The sequence below is a fragment of the Myotis myotis genome, unplaced genomic scaffold (genome assembly GCF_014108235.1).
Source record: "Myotis myotis isolate mMyoMyo1 unplaced genomic scaffold, mMyoMyo1.p scaffold_m19_p_9, whole genome shotgun sequence".
NCBI lineage: Eukaryota > Metazoa > Chordata > Mammalia > Chiroptera > Vespertilionidae > Myotis > Myotis myotis.
The window spans coordinates 42,341,894-42,357,060 of NW_023416401.1; positions in this window are offsets into that span (position 1 = coordinate 42,341,894).

Here is a 15,167-nt window from a genome sequence, read left to right on the forward strand (position 1 = left end):
ATGTCTCATTCTTTTCACATTTTACCTACTCCTGTTTGATTTGTAATCTACCGCAAAAAGTGAACTCATTCTGTTCCACATGCTATTTTAAGAACAAAGGAAGTAACAAGTCTCTTTCCCTCTATGACTTGCCTGCCCAGGTACAAATAAAGGATACACCCTGTAGATATTACAATTTTAAACTATTTCCCCGTCCCCTTCTATGTCCATGGAAGTTGAATTTCCCTCTTTGCCTTCACATTCTTGTTTCTACAAATGTATGCCATTTCCCAGCCAGCTCCTTAAGGACCTGCTCTGATTTCCACTCCTCATGGCCTTCTCATTTGCATCTCAGATCTCTGGCTAGTTCTGATCTAATTAGGAATCATCTAATGGGGCTCAGCAGCTTCTACTATAAAACATTTCCAGGGTGAGAGATCATCAACAGGAGCCTGGGAGCTGCCGATTATGATAAGGAAGGGAGCTTTATTAGGTCTGGAAAGTCGCCTGTGAGGAAACGTGAGCTCATGTACTTGTCTCGGCTATGAAGATGAGGGTAGAGGCTGGGGTCACCTTTACATGTTTTAGGCTCTTGTCCATTGTTCTGGTGATCACTGTCAGGACCCCTTCCACCCACAAATGGGACAGGACAATGGCAGGACCAGACCAGAGAGCCACTTGTTGTCTCGGCTTCCTAACAACCCGGTGAGTTCAGGCCGAGTTACCATGTCACGAGTAATGAGTCCCTGGGTACCCAGGAACACAGTGACAGCAGCTAATGAGGCAGAACAGTGTGTGTGATGAAACAATGACATTTTTTTGAAGTCAGCAATCTGAGGTAGAGATCAATAAGTGTTCTCCAGGGTTAATTTACTGGTCACCATTACCGACACGCTATTAGAGCTGGAGATGATGGCAGGGGTTCAGGAGTGGGCCTTCATCAAGGTAAGTGTTCAGAACATCAGAGCTTCATTTCAATAATCTGAACCACGGAGCATTAGTCCTCACCCATCTTTTTCAGGGATCCCGACACCCTTCATTTAATTAGCCTGGCCCTAGCCTGTGCCTTCTGAGTCCTCTCCTCACCTGGACCCAACCTACTTGACCATATGTGGAAAGGAAGAGCTTTTATCTACCTTCATTTATGTGGGCTTCAGGGTTGAGTGACTTCTATTTCTAGTTGTTTGGGGAAATGGTAACCAGGAGACTCATTTCTGTCTATAATAGATGTATTTTATTGTAGGGCTGGACTGTGCATAAATCAGCTAAAACTTAGAATATCTGGGATTTTGTCTTACCCTTTTCACAAGCTCACAGTCTGAGTCAAATCAATCTGTTCATCCAACTGTGCCTTGGTTTATCTATCTGTGAAATGGGAGTAACAACCACCTCACAATCACTGTTAGAGCTCATGCAATAATACTAATATTTATCAAACCCTTATTGCTATGCAGGCAGTGAGATGAATGTTTTACTCCTGCCATCAATTAAAACATGTGACAAACCCAGGAGGGAGATTCTATTATGGATACAATCCCAGATAGGATAATGTGGTGATATGTTTAGAGCTTGCATCTTCTTTCTATGAGAAATTTTTTGGAAGTCCTATATTCTTTGAGTATTTCTTCATAAGCCTATAGTCTCTGAGTCTATTTGTAGCATCTTGAAAAAAAAAAGTCTTTAAAAGCCTTGATTACAAGTGACTCTTGAACAGCCCAATTATAGCCTATAGGTGACAGCTCAATGTTGCAAGAAGGTGCAGAGCTTAAAATTGTCTAAGTTCAGGTCTGAAACTTGCCTCGTGATCCTGGAGCCTGTGAAATGCCAGAAATTGAGCCAGGTTACTTTTGTAAAAAGAAAAATGGAGCCACCAGCTGACCTTGAGAATGAAGGAAATATCTGAAATTATAAAAAGAATGTCTAAGCTGCTTGAGAGTGAGGTATATAGGGAAATGTATTAAGAAGTGAGGTTAGTAACTGACCTATCTCCTTGTTCTTTATGGCATAGTTATTTATTAATTGTATCTGGTGAAAATTCAACAGTGATCTGAATTTTTAGGCCCAAGGTAAGATGGAGGGAGGAAAAACTTCATCAAAACTAAAAGGATCAGACACTTTCCACAACTTCAAAAAGTTGCTTATAAATCAACAATAACACAGGGAATCTACAATGAGATCTGTCAGCAGTCACAACATACAGCCCTAAAAGGAGAATTTGACCTAAATATAGGTATATATATTTTGAAGAGGAATCAATTCTTTCATCCAAATTTATTGAGCCAAGAAAAAGAAAGAAAAATAGAAAGGGGGGGGAGAAAAAGAGAGAGAGAGAGAGAGAGAGAGAGAGAGAGAGAGAGAGAGAGAGAAGGAAGAAAGGAGAGAGGGGAATTCCCAGGTCACAGGAGGTGTTTGGGGAATTCACCGCTAACGTGCATAAGGCACTTGGAGTTGAAAAGGCTCAGGATCAGAATTATTGATTCTCTAACTCCTGAAAGAACATTCCTCAGCAATTCTTCAGGGACTGCTGACTATCAGTTCCAAACTGGGAAGCTTTTCATTCAGAAGCTCTTCCCCCAAAAGCCAACAGTTCAATCGTTTTCATCTTATTGGAACTGCTGCTCATTAGAGAAGCAAAGGCCTCTTTGTGTCAATGGGAGACAGTTGAGGCAACAATTTAAAGATGAAATAAGGGTTAAAACCCCAACTGGCAAGACACAGGACCAGGTATCATTGACAGAGAGAATAGATTTCACAAGTCAACCCCAAATTTCCATGGATAATTAAAAATCTATAGCATGGTGGAGTCACACTGTAAACCAGAGCATTTGAAACATACATTAGAGTTATCAGAAAAATAGCAGAATGTATAAAAACAGGTATATTGCCACATTTTTTAAAATAAAAAAAAAACAGGCGAATGGTTATTTTATAATTTAGTTTTCTTAAAATAAGATATTGGGAACATACAGTAATGGCTGACTGTGGACATTCAAGGCCTTATTGACTACAGCGTTTCACTAGAAGTGGACTAACCCATCTAAAGAAGCATGGCTGAGGCGGCTTCCATGATCTGGCCTTTCCTGGCATAAAGGGACAGGGCAGCCCAGACCATATGGTGTCCCCCTGACCTTTCGTGTTCCTATGTTACTATACTAACAAGGCAACAGCCAGTCTAAGGAGATAATGCCACCTGGTGCCCTGGAGATAGGAAGCAGGATAATACATTAGCTAGATAATAAAGGGAAGGCTGTTGGAATTACACCCAACTGCCCAGAACTATAAAAAACTGTGTGAAGGAACTTGGTGTGACATGTGTTGAACTGTGATCAGGAAGAACACATCCGTCCATACGATTTGCTGAACCTCTGTGTCTATCAAAGCAAAATGATCAAAATTTCCTATTGGGCCATTTTCATATCTGTGAACAGTAAAAATAAGTGTGGCTTTCAGGTGGAATGGTCATGCTATTGTGGCCAGATGTTGAAATATGTTTAGAAATGCACTGAGCTGGAATAGGCAGGACTTACTCAGAGCAGCACCCGCACTGCCTTCCATGTGAGCTAAAACCTAGGACCATCGCTGAGGGGGCTTGTTCTCAAGAGATATTTGGGGGGGGGGGGAGGGAAAGGTTGGGTTTGTTGAGAGTGAGGGGCTGTTTCTGTCCGCAACAGGCCCTTGTGTCTTTTGAAGGCGTCCTATAAACAAGAATGAAGTATTTGGGGAAATAGATTTATTGGCACATTCCCAAGGATTCCAGAGTTTATCTAAGGAGTAAACAAACACGAAATCCCTGGTAGTGAGACTGATAAGATGGCCAGTGCTTGGTTCTGGCCTTCACACCCCTGGGGCCTCCTGCCATTTGTGACTGAGGACAAATGGGCTGGGCAGGTTTTCCAGATCTCTTCAAACATTCCTGAATTACTGCTCTCCCCAAATTACAGTCCTCAGGGGTCTCGTTTCATTTTCTGGAAATTGGTAACAGGCCACCATGGCTGATGAAATGAGGAGGGTAACCAGGCAACTATTGTGCTGTATCATTAACACACAGAGCTGCACAGGATGAGCTCACTGGCATCCAGGCTCCAAATGACCTGTCTGAAACCAGAGCCCAGAGAAGTGTAGCGTCAGAGTGAGCCAGGGTCCCAGGCCTACCCATCCGATGGTAATCTCATCATCTCTATTACCACCATTCCATTCCATCTAATCAGCAACATATTCTGAGCCCATGTATTGAGCTGGGGACCCTTCAATCTAGGTCCAGACTCTTTGCTTAGTCATCTGCAGGACATTGTGTAAAGCACAGAAATTGTTTTCAAAATGGTGATGAAGTCCATTCATTCATTTAATTATAAATATTCCTAGACATCTAAATGTTTCAATTGCTATTCTAAATGCTTAGCTGAGTTTCTATCAGGAGAATAACAACCAAAAACACACCCAAAATATTACCTTCTCACAAAGGAAAACAGACAATGAAATGAAACATATTAAATGAACATATTGCATATGTCCTGGGTTGAATTGTGTCCCCTCACAAAAGACAAGTTGGGGTCCCCCAGTACCTCAGACTGTGACCTTGTTTGGAAATAGAGTCTCTGCAGAGATTATCAAGTTACAATGAGGTCATTTGGGCAGGCCTTATCTCAAAATGACTGGTGTCCTTGTGAAGGGGAAATTTGGACACAGAGGGACAACTATGTGAAGGCACAGGGAGGACACCATTGACAAGCCCAGGAAAGCCAAGGATTGCCAGTGACCACCAGAATTCTTCCAGGAGAGAGGCCTGAAAAAGACCCTTCCCCACACAGCCCTCAGAACTTGATCTTGGCCTTCGGAAGTGTGACACAAATATTTATGTTGTCTAAGCCACTCAGTTTGTGGTGCCTTGTTATGTCAGCCCTAGAAAACTAAGGTAGTAAATGCAATAGAAAAAGAAGCCGCTGAGTGGTCCATGGGGCTTGCTGAGGGCAGTGGGGAGGCCTCAGCAGGAAGCAGGGAGGTGCTCCATAGCCTCGGGGAAAGGCCTGGGCTTGAACAGGGACTAGAGGCCTTCAGGGAAACGAGAGGTGGATACAGGCAGACCTCCCTTTATTATGCTCTGCTTTATTGCTCTTCACAGATACTGTTTTTTGTTTTTACAAATTGAAGGTAAGACCTCCACCAGCAAAAAAGGTTATAATTTGCTGAAGGCTCAGGTGATGGTTAGCATTTTTTAGTAATAAATTATTTTTTAATTATGGTATGAACATTGTGTTTTTTATTAGACATAATGTTATTGCACACTTAATAGGCTACAGTATAATATAAAAATAGCTTTCAGATGCACTGGGAAACTGAAAAATTCATGTGACTGGCTTTGTAGTGATCTTCCCTTGATTGCAGTGGTCTGGAGGGGACCCATAACATCTCAAAGGTATGTCGGTGTTGGTGGGTAGGCATTCCTGCAGGGTGGTGGCCAGTGCAGAGAGAGGGCCAGGGGCAGGAGTGTGCCCAGTGTAGTTAAGGAGGCACAGGAGGCCATCCTGGGGACAGGTCCTAAGAGGTGAGGTCAGGGAGGCCATGGGGAGCAAGGCATGCATTGGCTTCTACCCAGAGTGAGTGGGGGCTCTTGCAGGGTTTTGAGCAAAAAACATTAAATGGTCTCCTTTATTTTTTAAAAGAATATAAAGTACAACATAAGAAATATTGTCAGTAATATTGTAATAACTATCTAGGGTGCCAGGTGGGTACTGGAAACATTGGGAAACACTCTGTAAAGCGTACAATTATCTAAGCACTGTTTAGTACACATGAAACTAATCAGAATAATATTGAACATATATATATACTTAAATAAAAAAGAATTGTGCTGAGAAAATATTACAGGGGACAAGAGAGAAACAGGAAAGCAGTTGGTGGATTCCTACAGTGACAGGCCCTGGTGGAGGTGGCTGAGATCAGCGTGATCGCTGTGGAGGAGGCACACAGAGAATGACTCTGGGCAAACACGGTGAGTGGGTGCCCTTAGGGCTCTGGGGGTCAGGTGAACTGATGAGAAGAGAAATGTAGGGCAACACCGCTGTCCTTGCTTGAACCATGGGTACATGGAGCTATTGTCACCATGTGGAGGATTGCTGGGGAGCAGATTTTCTGGGGAAGGTCAGGGGTCGTGTCTGACACACTGAATTTGGGAAGCTCATTCAACATCCCAGCGGAGGTGCTGAGCAGCTGCTCAGATGACTTTGGAGTGTGAGGGAGAGTTCTAGATTGGAGACAGAGTTTGGCTGTGGTCATCACACGGGCTGCATGTAGTCAGAACAGAGGATGGCACGGGGAAGATGAGGCCCTTCTAGCATTCCTCAAGGACACAGTTGAAGGGCCTGCAGGGCAGTGTGTACTATGTCAATCCCTTGTTCTTGAAAGGTTGCACTTTCCATCCTAAAGCATGGAATCCTGTGTCTGATGCCTCCATGTCCATGCCTGCAGGGGCTGCTTCCCTTCCATTCTGTGACATTCACCACAAAGTCGTGAGAGGGTAAGCCCATCCTCCCACCCAAGGTCCTCGTCTGATGAGATTTCCATAATCAAACCTGCCTCTTAGGTGATTCCTCCAATTTCCAGGGCCAATCTGAAAGGGCAGCATTACTGTCTGGTGGTTCCCAGCCAGGCACCCCCTCCTGGGCTGTGCAAGTGAGGTGGCTATGGTGTCCCAGTCCAGTGAGGACACTCGGTCATGGTTGTGCTGAGCCTCTCTGGGTCCCCAGGGCACCCGGGACAGCCTATTCAAATGCACAGCAATACATTTCACTGTCTCTTGAGGCTGCTAAAAACCTGCAGAACCCATAAGAAGGCACTCGCAATATTTTGTATTTAGAGAGAGTCTTTCTACCAACAAGCTGCACAGCACAGGTCTCCTTTCATTAATCCTCACAGCAGGGAGCAGAGGGCTGGTAGGGACTGTCAGTTTTGCCTAATGCTGAGACAGAGCCACTGGGAGGTGAAGTGACTTGCCTAAGGCTATACAATGAGTCAGTACCAGAGTTTAGATTACATCCCTGATTCTTGACTTCTGATCTACCATCTCACACTTACCTTTGGAAATAGCATAATAAAAAGTGCACTAAATTTGAGAGTCTAATTTCCTTCATGACATTCAGCCTATCTCTTAACCTCTCCCTGCCCCAATGTCTGAATCTATAAAATGGGGATAATAATACTTGTCATCTAGCTTGTCACAGAAATATTATGCATATTAATCTTTTTATCAATCAGACCGTTTGGAAATAGCGGCCGTATAAACTCAAGGTTTAGGTTAAGATCAGAGACAACTATTTATACATTAGTCAATGAAATAGAGAAATACATTAGTTTTATTTTAATGGAGCATGAAAAATGTGGAAGGAGAGGGGAGTTTTTGAAAGTATACATTCTATTTATCAACATGGGACTGGTTTTATAACGATGATGTGTAGGTATCATGAAATGGCTTAATATTCTAATGTCCACAGATTTTTCCAGAGCTATTCCTAAACCTTTATTTGAAAGTAAATGGTTGAAATGTATTTGTTTTACAGATACATGTGTGGTATTTACTTGCATTGTGAAGTCACATTTGTAATAAAAGGAAATAAAGAAAGAGCATGGGAGGAATTTTCCAAATTCGTTTCTCTCCTCTGTATTTCTGTTCCATGTCCAATGTCCTCTGTAGCCCAGAAAATGGGGGTGACATTTGGACTTCTCCCCCTCTGCCGTCTGGTCTGGAGTCCCACACCACTCTGAGTAGACATCTCAAGAGTTAATGGAGTCCATGGAGCCGTGTTTGCTTCTTCTGTTTGAAATCAAACATCTGATCTTTATCTTCCGTGACAGGTTTAATGCCTTTCTTCTCTGACAAATTTTCAGCTGAAGAGGAATGCAAACACCAGTATCAGTACAGTTATATGAAGAACTAATCTGAGCAAGCTAATATTGGCAGCTTGATCCTTAATGAACAGCAGAACCCTGAAGTACCACCACTTGCTAGAAGGAAAAGGGGAAAAAGAGCTGAAACTCTGTATACCTTTTCCAGCACTTACCTGGCTATGTTTGAGTCTGACCCCCCAAGTGTCAGCATGCATCTCCACTGCTCCCAGGGGCCGTGGGGAGGGGGGCCCTCAGGAAGCAGGTGAAAACAGGCTACAGAACCTGATCCAAAGCTCCCCGTGAATTCACTGCATTTCTCTCTGTCTCTCAGAGTGGTTCTGCCACTTGAAAATACTAAATTCTATGCTTCTCTTTGGGAACACAATACTCTGAAAAGCACACTCGCCTACCATCTATCCCTAGGTCTACTATATCAGTGAAGTTGCCCAACTTGGGCAGCTTTCCAGACAGTGCCTGAAGCTTCGCTACCACACAACACACGGGCATCCAGAGATGGATGGAGCTCGCTGAGGGAGGTGAGAAAGGTCAAGTTGCTGCAGAGCTAGAATACACCTGAGACAGAGCCCTCTGCAGTAAAATATTGTATTTCCTATGCAGGGAATTTATCACAATATAAAGGGATCTTTTAAGTTGATTCCTCTTTGCATTAAAATTCATGTGATATAGTGGAAATTTGAAAAAAAATTAAATGCTAGCAATTTCTGACTGGGACTTGCATATTAAGTTCAATAGAGAAAACTTACATTCTACACCCCTGCCCCAATATAGTCTGAACTAATATGGCCATTAGTATGATATAAATTTTAAACTAAAATTTCAAAACTACTTTGTGTCTAATTTAAAATTCACTAGAGCCTTTGGTATTAATTTTCTTGATGGTATGGCTTTCCTTTTTTAAATTTTTCCCCTTGCATTAATCACTTACTTTTAGCTTTTATTTACTGAATCTAACATATATTTATTAAATGCCCACTATGTGTAAGTCAATCAGTCTGGATCTGTTAGGAAGGAAGATAGAACCTCATAAGTTGTGGTCCCTGCCCTTGACCCAGGATCTTCCAATTGCGTCAAAACATTCTGATCCCAGAGCTTCTAGGTGAGAACCATGTGGCTGGTGATGAAGCTGTGTTACCATAGTTCTGATGCTCATACAGTTTGACGTCCAATTGATGAGGCCCCTTTTCTCTTTGTACCTGAGACTTCAGAAGATTACATCTTCTTAGGGAGTCCTGATTTAAAATTAAATTCTGAAGTCTTTGATTTCTTTTGCTTTTGATTTCTTTTGCAGTAATGGCAAATGGACCTCCTCCAATCCAGTCACACCTTGTTTCAGGTTAATTCCAGTCCTGTTGGAAATAAATCCTCTCACCATATTATCACAGGAAAGAAGCTTGAGACCTGCACAGCGTGTTTACTCCACAGACTCTGCCTGTCAACCTTCAGCTTCTCAGTTCCTCTTACCAAGCACTAGAGAGCTCAGAGCCCGTGCAGGGAACTATAGGTATCCTCAACCACTTCCAGAAGCCACCCTGGTCCTCATAGGCTGGCTCAGCAACTCCTTTAGGCAGCCCAGCTACCTGGACCTCTGTGGCGACGCCCTGTCCACCCACTGACCATATTGGTTTTCACCATCTGTAATTCCCCTTCATACTGTCTATTCTGTCATCATACACCTTATATTTGGCACACCTTGAAATCATCCTCAATTTTGTTTCCTATCTTCCTCTGAAACCTACATAACTTGACACTCTGTACCTAAATGTTAGAGACAAAAATCCCCCAACCGTGCAAACTGGATGCACGTTAAATGACAGCGGATCTGAAACGAGCACTCAGACCACCAGACAATTCCAGGACGCTGCCTCAGAAAAGCTGCTATCTGTTCTCTGTGGTGACGATTTCATGATCCACGCCAACTCAGTCTCTCACTCCCAGTCCCCCTACACTCAGCATGTGATCCAACCTCCCATCTGAGAGAAAACAGGGCTCATCAGAGGAGAAATGCCTGCTTTCACTCTACCGCATCCACACTGGTTTGCTCTACCCATGCTCTCTGCTTCCCCTGTTAAAGGGAAGGAAGACTGCTCTTCTGCCTTGGCCAACACCCCTATTGTGCTCTGGACCCCATCTCTTCTTGCCATCCCAGACCTCCTTTCCTACAATTATTCCTCTTTATTGTCTTTTCTCCCACATTGCAGGATCAATCCCATTAATATTCTCATCTTAAAGGAGTAAAGCCTTCATGTTGACCATGGTCTGTCTGCACCATGTCTATGCCTTACCTCAAGCAAAATGCCCTCATGCCTATTCTCACTGTCAACAGAACTGCCCTCTCCCCACCACCTACACCACTGGGTTTTTATCCTCTGCACTCCATCACAATGGCCTTCTCAAGCTCACCTTGCTGGCAATGGCCAAGTTTCAGTTTCATCTCACTGGACCTCCTAGGAGTGATGCTCCATTAAACCCAGAGCCTTTCTTCCCTGAGTGTCCAGATGCCTTACTCCCCTGGAGCTCACTGCATGTGAACAGAATAAATCCCAAAGTCCACACTGCACTCTCAGATGCTCAGTGACCTGGCTTGCTCACTACACCGTCCACTTGTCTGTCCCTCTGTCCTGCCCAGACTGCCCCTGTATTAGTCAGGACCTATGTGTTCTCCAGTCCTTCTGCTCAGAAGTCTCAGCTCCATCCAGGTGGTCCTTCCTCAGAAAGCCGCCTCCACTGTCCAACCTGGCATAGCCCCACCCTTGCCCTCGCATTGCTGTCTCATAGCCCCCGGGTATAGTCACAATAGTGCGCTCACCACTCTCTGCACTCGTCCTATTTGATCAGGCTTTCATTGTAATCAGGCATCACGCGAATGTAACGGCCTTGAAGGGTGGGTCTTTGTTGCCTGTCTATGGATACAGTCCTGGAGCCTAGCACAGTGCTTGTCACCCACTGGGGACACGTAAGTGTGCTGTGGCCCATGCACTGCCTCCTCCCTGAGAGGAGTGCATAGTATCTAAGTGCACTCACCTCCCTAAGAGAGTGGGGTGTTAGCAGAGCCAAGGACTGAGTTACCCTTTGAAGCTTACACATTCTTTCATGATCAATGGGAATATGTACCTTCAAACAACAGAAAAAGATAAATATTCTCAGAAAGTTTAAGTCAGGGGAAAGTTTACAATTTCTAATGTTTGTACTGTGAGATTTTATTGAGGGTTTCCCACTTTTTTTAAAATATGTACTTTATTGATTTTTTTACAGAGGGGAAGGGAGAGGGATAGAGAGTTAGAAACATCGATGAGAGAGAAACATCGACCAGCTGCGTCCTGCACACCCCCCACTGGGGATGTGCCTGGAACCAAGGTACATGCCCTTGACCGGAATCGAACCTGGGACCCCTCAGTCCCCAGGCCAACGCTCTATCCAGTGAGCCAAACCAGCCAGGGCAGAGGGTTTCCCATTTTTGTATGAACCAGCTTTGATACATCCAAACCTTGATCAGGGCTGTTAACCAGGCACAGGACAAATGGAAAGGTTAGCAACTTCTGAGTAACTAAGTGTTTTTGACTCTCTTGTTATTTTTATAACTTTGTTATTTTGGAAGCTGAAGTAAAACTTTTTTATTTTTGTAATCCTTTCAAGGTAATCTCATTGTGTGAGCAGAGGCATCAACTCATCCATGTTCTCTTAATATGAGCTTTTGTCCTGTGCTGTGACGGAACTGAGGAATTAGGTGACAAATTTAGCAGAAATATCATGAACTAAAAGTATTGAGTTAGGAGTGGCAGTCTGTATTGTAACACCTCCTTCCAACATTAGCTAATTTTGTGAGTTTGGTAAATTACCAGGCTGTTCTATGTCAAGTTAGTTACCTCCAAATCGGCAAGAGCATACAAATAAATATTCCAGTTGGAGAACTACACCAGATCTTATATAAACGAGTACATGTACATTTTATTAACTATTTCATCTTTGTTAAGTTCCATGTCAGGACAGAGATTATTGCTGAAGTAGTGACGTACTGTATTATTTCCAGACAATTAAAAGACCCTATATTAAAACATCAGCTAGATTAGAAGATTTACAGTGTTCACCAAAACACGTGGTTTGCTTTCTGAAGGGCGACACATCTGTCTTCTCCAACACCTCAGGTCCTTTACTCACCTGGCAGACACATGTATATCTAAGGCTCTCCCCCAACCCCATAAACAACCTTTTGAGAAAATAGAAGGAAACCAATCCATTGAAGATGCTACTTTGGATCAAAATCCTTGGTGCTTTAGCCCTTTTTATAATTCTAATAACCTCCTCCCTTTGTATTTCCCACATCAGCCAAAAATAGAAGCAAGTTGTAAGGTAGATATTGTTTTATTGTGGTAAACTATACATAACACAAATTTTGCCATTGTACGGTTAGTGACATTTAGTCACAGTATTGTACAACCATCCCCATCATCCATCTCCAGAACTTCTTCATCTTCCAGAACTGAAACTCTCCCCCCCCCCACATTCAACAAGCCCCCTCCCCTCCCCCTGCCCAGCTCCTGGCACCCTCCCTTCCACTTCCCATCTCCATGGATCTGACCCCTCTAGGAACCTCACATCAGTGGAATCATGCAGCGCTGCTCTTTCTGCATCTGACTTATTTCACTGAGCATAAGGTCCTCAAGGTTTATGTATGCTGTGAAAAGCATTTTGTTAATTAGGAAGGATAAATGAAAGAGGAAAAATCAAGTCACAGGGAATTAAATATTATTTTATAAATATTTTGTCCAAGTCACTTATCCAAAGCAAATCCCAGCCTGTAGAAACTCTGAGGATGGAATGCCATTTACTTAAGACTTCTAGTTGCAGCCCTTCTTCCAAGAAGATGAGCATAGCAGCCTCACCATAACTGACACTTTCCCTCCTAACTTTCTGAGTGAATTCCTGGTGTCAGTAAAATAACTTTATATAACCCTTCAGCTCATGGTATTTCAAATGTCACATTGTCTACAAGTGTCCTATTTGAATGTTTGATATGCATATATATTTATCCTGTTTTTACAACAGGCATTTGGACCTGGGGGTAGAAAGGGTAAGCCAGGATGTCAAGGAAACTCGTTGGTTCCCAGAGCTGTTTCTCCAGTCCTGTGCAGCCTTTGCCCTGCTTACACTGTGCGCCTGAGAACCTGGCAGTTCAGAGGGACATTATGTTACAGGAAACAAGGGGAAAATCAAAATCAGAAAGCACCTGTCTCAATCATATTGTCTGTTTGTCTTCCTCTTGACGTCACCCAGCTGAGCCTTTCTGCTTTCCATTATTTTCGCTAACTCTTTGAATTAAGCCCAAGTCTCGCTCTTTCCGCTTTGCCTGGTACACATTCTTCTAAACGAAAACATTCCTTTATACTGTTCCTCTGGAAATATAAATGTCCTCCATCTTGTAAGTAATGAATTTATTCCTCTGTGGGGCTGTTCATTCAGATATTCTTCCATCCTACCTTGATTCTCCCCATTTTTCAAAAATCAGAGAGCTACAAGAAGTGAATGCCTTCGTTCCTCCTTTCCATGACATCAGGAGAGATGCGCATGGGTGTCTGTCTGGGACTCACTTCTGGACATCGGCTAAGGTGGTTCAGCTGCAGGTGGTAGATGCAGTGGCTGTGACAAGTGTCAGCGGGTTGGTGTGGGTGGGGTCAGCGTTCTAGAGAAGGTGGGGCAATACTCTCCCACTATTTACATTTGATGCCAACTCTGAAGAGTCAAGCATGAAGTTTTTGAGGCCCTTGGGTTCATTCCCAAGATCACACTAATCTATTGGAACAAGAGCTATGCCGAGTCTTGGAGGACTCCCTCAGAGACAGATCCGGGCATTGCAGAGAAGGGAGAGAGGAAAACACAGGCTGGTTGACTGGCACCCAGAAACTTTGCTGTTGACCTAGAAATGTGATAATTGACATGCTGGCGACAGGAGTGCCCACCACATGGATTCCAAACAATTACTTTCCTCAGCTGTTAGATTTTCAAACGTGATCTATGGAGTGATGCTGACAGTAGATTTTCTGCCAGCAATAAAGGTGGCCTGATTCACAGAATAATTACTGTATGCAAATGAACGTGATTTTCCTCTGCCCTCTTATGGATGACTCCACTCTGCCATTCATCAGGGCCACACATGTCACTTGGGAGGAGACAGATTTAAAGAGACAGGAGCTCCTGGAGCTTTGAGGTTAACTTCCTAAATCCATGCTTAGTGTGTTCACAAACAGGGGGCCCATGCTGTCTGCCTGGCTCTGACCTTGCTGTCTGTGGATTGCTGCTTGGAACACTACCGCTGCAAACCTGTCCACTTTGTGTTCCCCAAGTCATGATGCTTCTGACACCAGGAAAAGCAGGGTCTTCTGGGGACCTGATATTCTATAGAGGGTTCAGGAGACCGGGTGGGCTTCCTGCCTTCACATTGGAGGCACCCAGGCTATCGTCTGTGCATGTCTGTGGGTAACGGGGAGGGTGGGTTCTGAGTCTATCTAGTGCTGGTCCTGGTGAAATTGCAGCAGAAGGGATTTGAACAAACAGTATGCTTTGCTTGATGGTGGAACAGAAGGAAGACACAGTGAAACATGGAAGTAAAAATCAACTGATCAAAACCTTGACTTTATCACGTTTGGACCTGGATTCTCGGGACCTGATGCATCCCAGGGACTTAGCTGCCTTACTCTGTGTCTGTGTGTTGCACATGCCCAGTGTGGTCCCTGATGGCGCTGGAACAGGAGGGCCCTTACACAGGAAAGACCTGTGGGACAGGACGTGTCATTGCTGGACTATTGCAATACCTCCTCTTTGGTTTTCCTGTGTCTACTTTTGGCCACTTAAACAGATGCGAGTGATCCTTTTAAAACTCAACTTAAACCAAATCCTGTCAGCCTCCATTTTAAAACCCTCCAATGGCTTCCCACTGAACCCAAGAGACCTGTCAATTGCTGTCCTGTATACAAGGCTCTCCTTTACCTTCCTGCTGCCTGCTCATCCTCACTCATCCCTACAGGGTTGCCCTCATCTGTTACAGTCACAAACCCCAGACTTAGTTTCATTTCCCAAAATTCTAAGCTGAGCCCTCTTTTGGAATGTGCTTGCTGTGACCTCCACTCATCCGGCTCCTTTACTTGAATGTCACCTCTTCAGAAAGGTCGTTCCAGAACCAGAAAGCCAGAGGAGCTTTTGATCACACCGCATCATTTTCACTTTCCAAGTAGCACTTACCACCATCTGATGTTTTTCTTGTGTTGTCTGTGTTTGTGTGCTGTCTGTCCCCA